Source organism: Artibeus jamaicensis, unplaced genomic scaffold (assembly GCF_021234435.1).
Source record: "Artibeus jamaicensis isolate MK-2021 breed Jamaican fruit bat unplaced genomic scaffold, CSHL_Jam_final scaffold_461, whole genome shotgun sequence".
Classification (NCBI taxonomy): domain Eukaryota; kingdom Metazoa; phylum Chordata; class Mammalia; order Chiroptera; family Phyllostomidae; genus Artibeus; species Artibeus jamaicensis.
The window spans coordinates 6,450,256-6,455,997 of NW_026522045.1; the positions used below are offsets into that span (position 1 = coordinate 6,450,256).

General features: G+C 37.3%; 1 pseudogene; it reads left to right on the forward strand.

Annotated features, from left to right (window-relative positions):
• The first annotated feature begins 2,759 nt into the window (after window positions 1–2,759).
• Window positions 2,760–3,720, forward strand: LOC119046092 (ubiquitin-like-conjugating enzyme ATG3; annotated as a pseudogene).
• Window positions 3,721–5,742: the final 2,022 nt, after the last annotated feature.

Consider the following 5,742-nt stretch of genomic DNA (forward strand, 5'->3'; position numbering starts at 1 on the left):
TTAAATATATAAATGCAACACAGAAAAAAGTTTCCTTTACATTGTATATTCATTCCAAATATATCATATGGAAATAGTTAAGCATGCATTCAATCAAATTTCCAGTATAATATAGAAATTTGGGAAGATTCCACAGTAATTTGACATTGGATATAACATGACTGGTTATAGGGCCTGGAGACAGGGAAAATGGGAGAATGATAATTAAACTCAAATACTGGATAAAAAATATTATGAAATGGCATTAAAACACAGCTGACACCCTGATGGATTTGGGTTTTGCAGCGAGGTAACTAAATATGCTCCCACCAGTTATATCATTCATATAACCCAAAATTTTACAGGGAAAGAGTGTTGACTTCATTTATCATGTTATAGTGGAATTTTACTATATTCTCATATTTTAAATACACAAAAATAAATATATGTATGCTGTGACAAAGATGTCTACTTTCAATTTGCCTTTTTTCTTTGTTTTTTAAAATATATTTTATTGATTACATTATTACAGTTGTTCCATTTCCCCCCTTCATTCCCCTCCAACCTGTACCCCCCACCCAATTTTGCCCCTTTAGTTTATGTCCATGTGTCATAAGTTCTTTAGCTTTTGCATTTCCCACACTACTCTTGCCCCCCCCCGTCTATTTTCTGCCCACCATCTATGCTACTTATTCTCTGTACCTTCTCCCCCTCTGTCTTCCTCCCACTCCCATGTTGCTAACCTTCCGTGATCTTCATTTCCGTGGCTCTGTTCCTGTTCTAGTTGTTTGCTTAGTTTGCTTTTGTTTCTGTTTTTGGTGTGGTTAATTATTGTGAGTTTGCTATAATTTTACTATATGTGTTTTTTATCATCTTTTTCTTAGATAAGTTCCTTTAACATTTCAAATAATAAGGGTTTGGTGATGATGAACTTCTTTAACTTGACGTTATCTGAGAAGCATTTTATCTGTCCTTCCGTTCTAAATGAAAGCTTTGCTGGGTAGAGCAATCTTGGATGTAGGTCCTGGCCTTTCATGACTTAGAATACTTCTTCCCAGCCCCTTCTTGCCTGTAAGGTTTCTTTTGAGAAATCAGCTGACAGTCTGATGGGAACTCCTTTGTAGGTGGCTGTCCCCTCATTTCTTGCTGCTTCTAGGATTCTCTCCTTCATTTTAATCTTGGCTAATGTAATGATGATGTGCCTTGGTATGTTCCTTCTTGGGTCCACCTTCTTTGGGACTCTCTGGGCTTCCTGGAAGTCTATTTCCTTTGCCAGATTGAGGAAGTTCTTTGTTATTTGTTCAAATAAGTTTTTCACTTGTTGCTCTTCCTCTTCCCCTTCTGGTACCCCTGTGATTTGGATGTTGGATCATATAAAGATGTCCTGGAGGCTCCTAAGCCTCTCCTCACTTTTTTGAATTCTTGTTTTTTTATTCTTTTCTGTTTGGTTGTTTCTTTCTTCCTTCTGGTCCACTCCATTGATTTGAGTCCCAGTTTTCTTTCTATCACTATTGGTTCCCTGTGCATTTTCTTCATTTCACTTAGTGTAGCCTTCATTTTTTTCATTTAATTTGTGACCAAAATCAACCAGTCCTGTGAACATCCTGATCACTAGCGCTTTGAACTGTGAATCTGATTGGTTGGCTATCTCTTGGTCGCTTAAAAGTATTGGTTCTGGGGCTTTGATTTGTACTTCTGTTTGCACCATAATCTTTTGGTCTGGTCATGCCTGTTACGAAGTGAGGGGCAGACCCTTAGGTGTTCACCTAGGCAGGGCAACCCAGTGGCTGGGTTGTGATGCTGTATGTGGGGACAGGGTCAGAGAGGGAATAATTGTGCTTTCTGTGCTCTCTCTCAGATTTTGGTCCCCTCTGCCACTTTCCACAAGCAAATTGGGCACTTCTGGTGCTTTTTCCTGGTTGGATGGGCTTGTGTACATTCTAGGACCCTTTGGGTCTCTCTAACAAATTCTCCTGGGAGGCTAGGAGTCTCTCCTGGCACCTCAACCTGCACAAGTTTTTTCAGTAGGTTCTTTCAGGCTTTATTTCCCATCGCTGGGGTCCTGGGTTGCATGGTCTGTCTCACTGCCCATTTTTTTGCACGGTTTATCCACATGTGAATGTGTGACCATGGTCAGCCAACCACCTTGCATGCCTTACTGGGTTTGCTCATTTCCTCACCATGCTGAGGTCTGCCAACCACTGCTTTTTCTTGCCATGACTCCTCTCCACTAGCCACCAACTCCGCCCTTCTTTCCAGTCTGGATGAGTGGTTTGTTATTGTCAGACTTCAGTACAGTTCAATTTTCTGTTTGTTCTGGTTGTGTTTTTGTTTCTAAATCTTTGTTGTTCTTAAATTTGGTTGGGCGAGGAGGCACCATGTTTCCACCTATGCCTCCACCTTGGCTGGAAGTCTGCCTTTTTCTTAAGTGTTCACTATATATTGAACACTTTTTCATGTGAGTGAATATAACTTCTACATCACTATTTTTCATCACTGGATAGTATTGCATTGTATGATCAAACTTTTCTTAAACCAATTCCCTTTTAGGAATATTTAGGGATTTTCCTCCCTCTCCCCCAATCTATTACCACAGTTCATACAGTGAACATATCTGGCATGGGAGTGTTTCTGTATGATAAGTCACTAAAGGAGAAAATGGGCTGTTGCCTGAGTGCCCAGGCACGTTGGCACTAGCAGGGACATTTTCTGACTTCTGGTCACTTGTCCTGCTTGCTCTTCCCACACCCTTGTAGGGCCAGTGCAATTCCCATCCCAGGATGCAGAATGTGATAAACACAGTTAAGGGAAAGGCACTGGAAGTGGCTGAGTAACTCATCCTGGTCCTCAGGGAATCAAAGTTTAAAGAAACAGGTGTTATCATCACAGAAGGGTTTTTGGCAGCTGCAAATCACTTAGTTCACCACTGTCCAACATTGCAATGGGCTCCAGGGGAAGAACTGAAAATGAAGGCGTATTTTCTCATAGGCAAACAATTTTTGGTCAGAAAAAATATACCATGCTACAAGTGGTGCAAGCAGATGGAATATTCAAATGAGTTGGAACCTATCATTGAAGAAGATGATGATGATGGAGGATGGGTAGATAGTTATCATAACACAGGCATTACAAGAAAAATTGAAGCAGTTAAGGAGATCATGCTAGAAAGCAAGGACAGTATAAAACTCCAAGATCATTCAACATTATGTGAGGAGGAAGAGGGAGATGAAGGAGAAGCTGCAGATATAGTAGAATATGAAGAGAGTGGATTGTTGGAAACAGAAGAGGATACCCAAGACACAAGGAAAATAACAGAAGCTTATAAAGCTAAAACTGTTGCTGGAGGTGAAGATACTATTTTGCAATCCAGAACTTATGACCTTTACATCACTTATGATAAATATTACAGACACCATGACTATGGTTGTTTGGCTATGATGAGCAATGGCAGCTTTTAAAAGTTGAGCACATGTATGAAGCTATCAGTCAAGATCATGAGAAGAAAAGTGATGTGGAAAATCATCCTCATCTCCCATTACCTCCTATGTGTTCAGTTTACCCATGAAGGCATGCTCAGGGGATGAAGAAATCATTGAGACTGTTGCAGGAGGGGGAGAACTTGGTATTCATATGTATCTTCTAATTTTCTTGAAATTTGTAAAAGTTGTCACTCCAACAATAGAATATGACCATACAAAATTTCACAATATAACAAAGATAGCATACAATCTATCTACCTAACTACTGGTTCTGATTTGCAAAGAATTAACCCATAGATGTGACTATTGACCATATTCACCAATATGTACTGTTTGTCTAATAAAGGAACTTATATGTTTATGCATTAAAAAGAGGAGTTGGTGTGTCCTAAATTACATATTTTAAAGTTTGATATTGCCAAAATGACTTCCAAAATGTAATATTTTATTCTATTTTTGCATTTTCCTTGACATTTATTTGTTTATTATTATTATTATTAAGGTATAATTCACACATAATGTTAGTTTCACATATGAAACAATGATTCATATTTATACATATTGTGGAATGATCACCAACACTAAGTCTAGTTAGCATCTATAAAGTACTTAATATTCTCAAAAAGCATGTGAATGAATGCTTGGTTATCTATACCCTCACAAACTCTGAGCATAATCAATATTTTTAATCTTTTCTAATTATGTAGGTGAAAAATTAACTCTCACTTTTATCCTCAATAGATATTAATTTAATGTTTTATGAGAAATCTATGATATGATTGTTACATAATCATTTAACTTATTCCCTATTGTAAGGCTTTTAAAATTCTTCTTAATTGTTCCTATTATAAAGAATTGTGTTCAATATCCTAGTAGTCATTTTCCATTTGTAAATGGTACATATCATTAGTTCAATTTGAATGGCTTTAACAGAATTATAAGTTTGCTTTTTTTATCCTGTAGCAAAATCATCCAGGAGAATCCTCAGCTTATGAGAATGTATGCACATGTGTGAATGTGTATATGTTAATGTGCATGCTTGGGTGCATACCTGCTAATTCCTAGAACAATTGTTTATTTCCTCCTACTTCACTGCTACTTTTCATTTGTGGCTTCTTTTTGTGTCTTCAGGTTCAAGTCAAATGAGTGATACTAAGAATTCAGGTCTATGAACTCTGTTGGAGTAAATCATTATGACTGCCATTAAGTATTTTTCTAGTGTGTATACCTAAGAATGCATTTACAGACTCAAAAAGAATGTATATTTCAAGTACTTAGCAATTACTTAGTACTTTCCAGAGGGGTTGATTGATTCTTCTGTGTGGTCTGTGCTATTTTTTTTTGGTATATATTTTATTAATGTTAGAATACAATTGTCTCCACTTTCCCACCACCACCTCCCACTCTCAGTCCTAACTCCCTTTAGCATTGTCAATGGGTCCTTTGTACATGTTCATTTACAACCCTTTTCATTCTTCCCCACATTATTTCCCTCCCCACTCCCTTCTACTTACTGTCAGTTTGTTCTCTATTTCAGTGTCTCTTGTTATACTTTGCTTGCTTGTTTGTTTTGTTAATTAGGTTCCACTTATAGGTGAGATCATATGGTATTTGTATTTCACCACCTGGCTTACTTCCCTTAGCATAATGCTCTCCAGTTCCATCCATGTTGTTGTGAAGGGTAGGAGCTCTGTGAGTTCTTTATATATTTTAGAGATCAAACGCTTGTCCCAGATATCATTGGCAAATAGATTTTCCCATACAATTGATTTCCTTTTCCTTTTGCTAATGTTTTCTTTAGCTGTGCAGAAACTTTTTATTTTGATAAAATTCCATTTGATCGTTTTTTTTTCTTTATGTCCCTTGACCTAAGGGACATATTGGTGAAAATATTACTGTATGGAATATCTGAGATTTTCCTGCCTATGTTCTCCTCTAGAACTTTTTGGCTATCAAGACTTATATTTAAGTCTTTTATCCATCTTGAGTTTATTTTTGTGTATGGTGTAAGTTGGTGATTGAGTTTCACTTTTTTGCATGTAGTAGTCCAGATGTCCCAACACTTTTTGTTGAAGTGGCTACTTTTACTACAGTTTATGCTGCTGCCCCCTTTGTGGAATAGTAATTGACCATAGAGAGTTGGGTTTATTTCTGGGCTCTCTATTCTGTTTCATTGGTCTATGTGTCTGTTCTTATGCCAGTATCAGACTGTTTTGATTACTGTGCCTTGTAATATAGTTTGATGTCAAGTATGGTAATCCCATCTACTTTGTTCTTCTTTCTG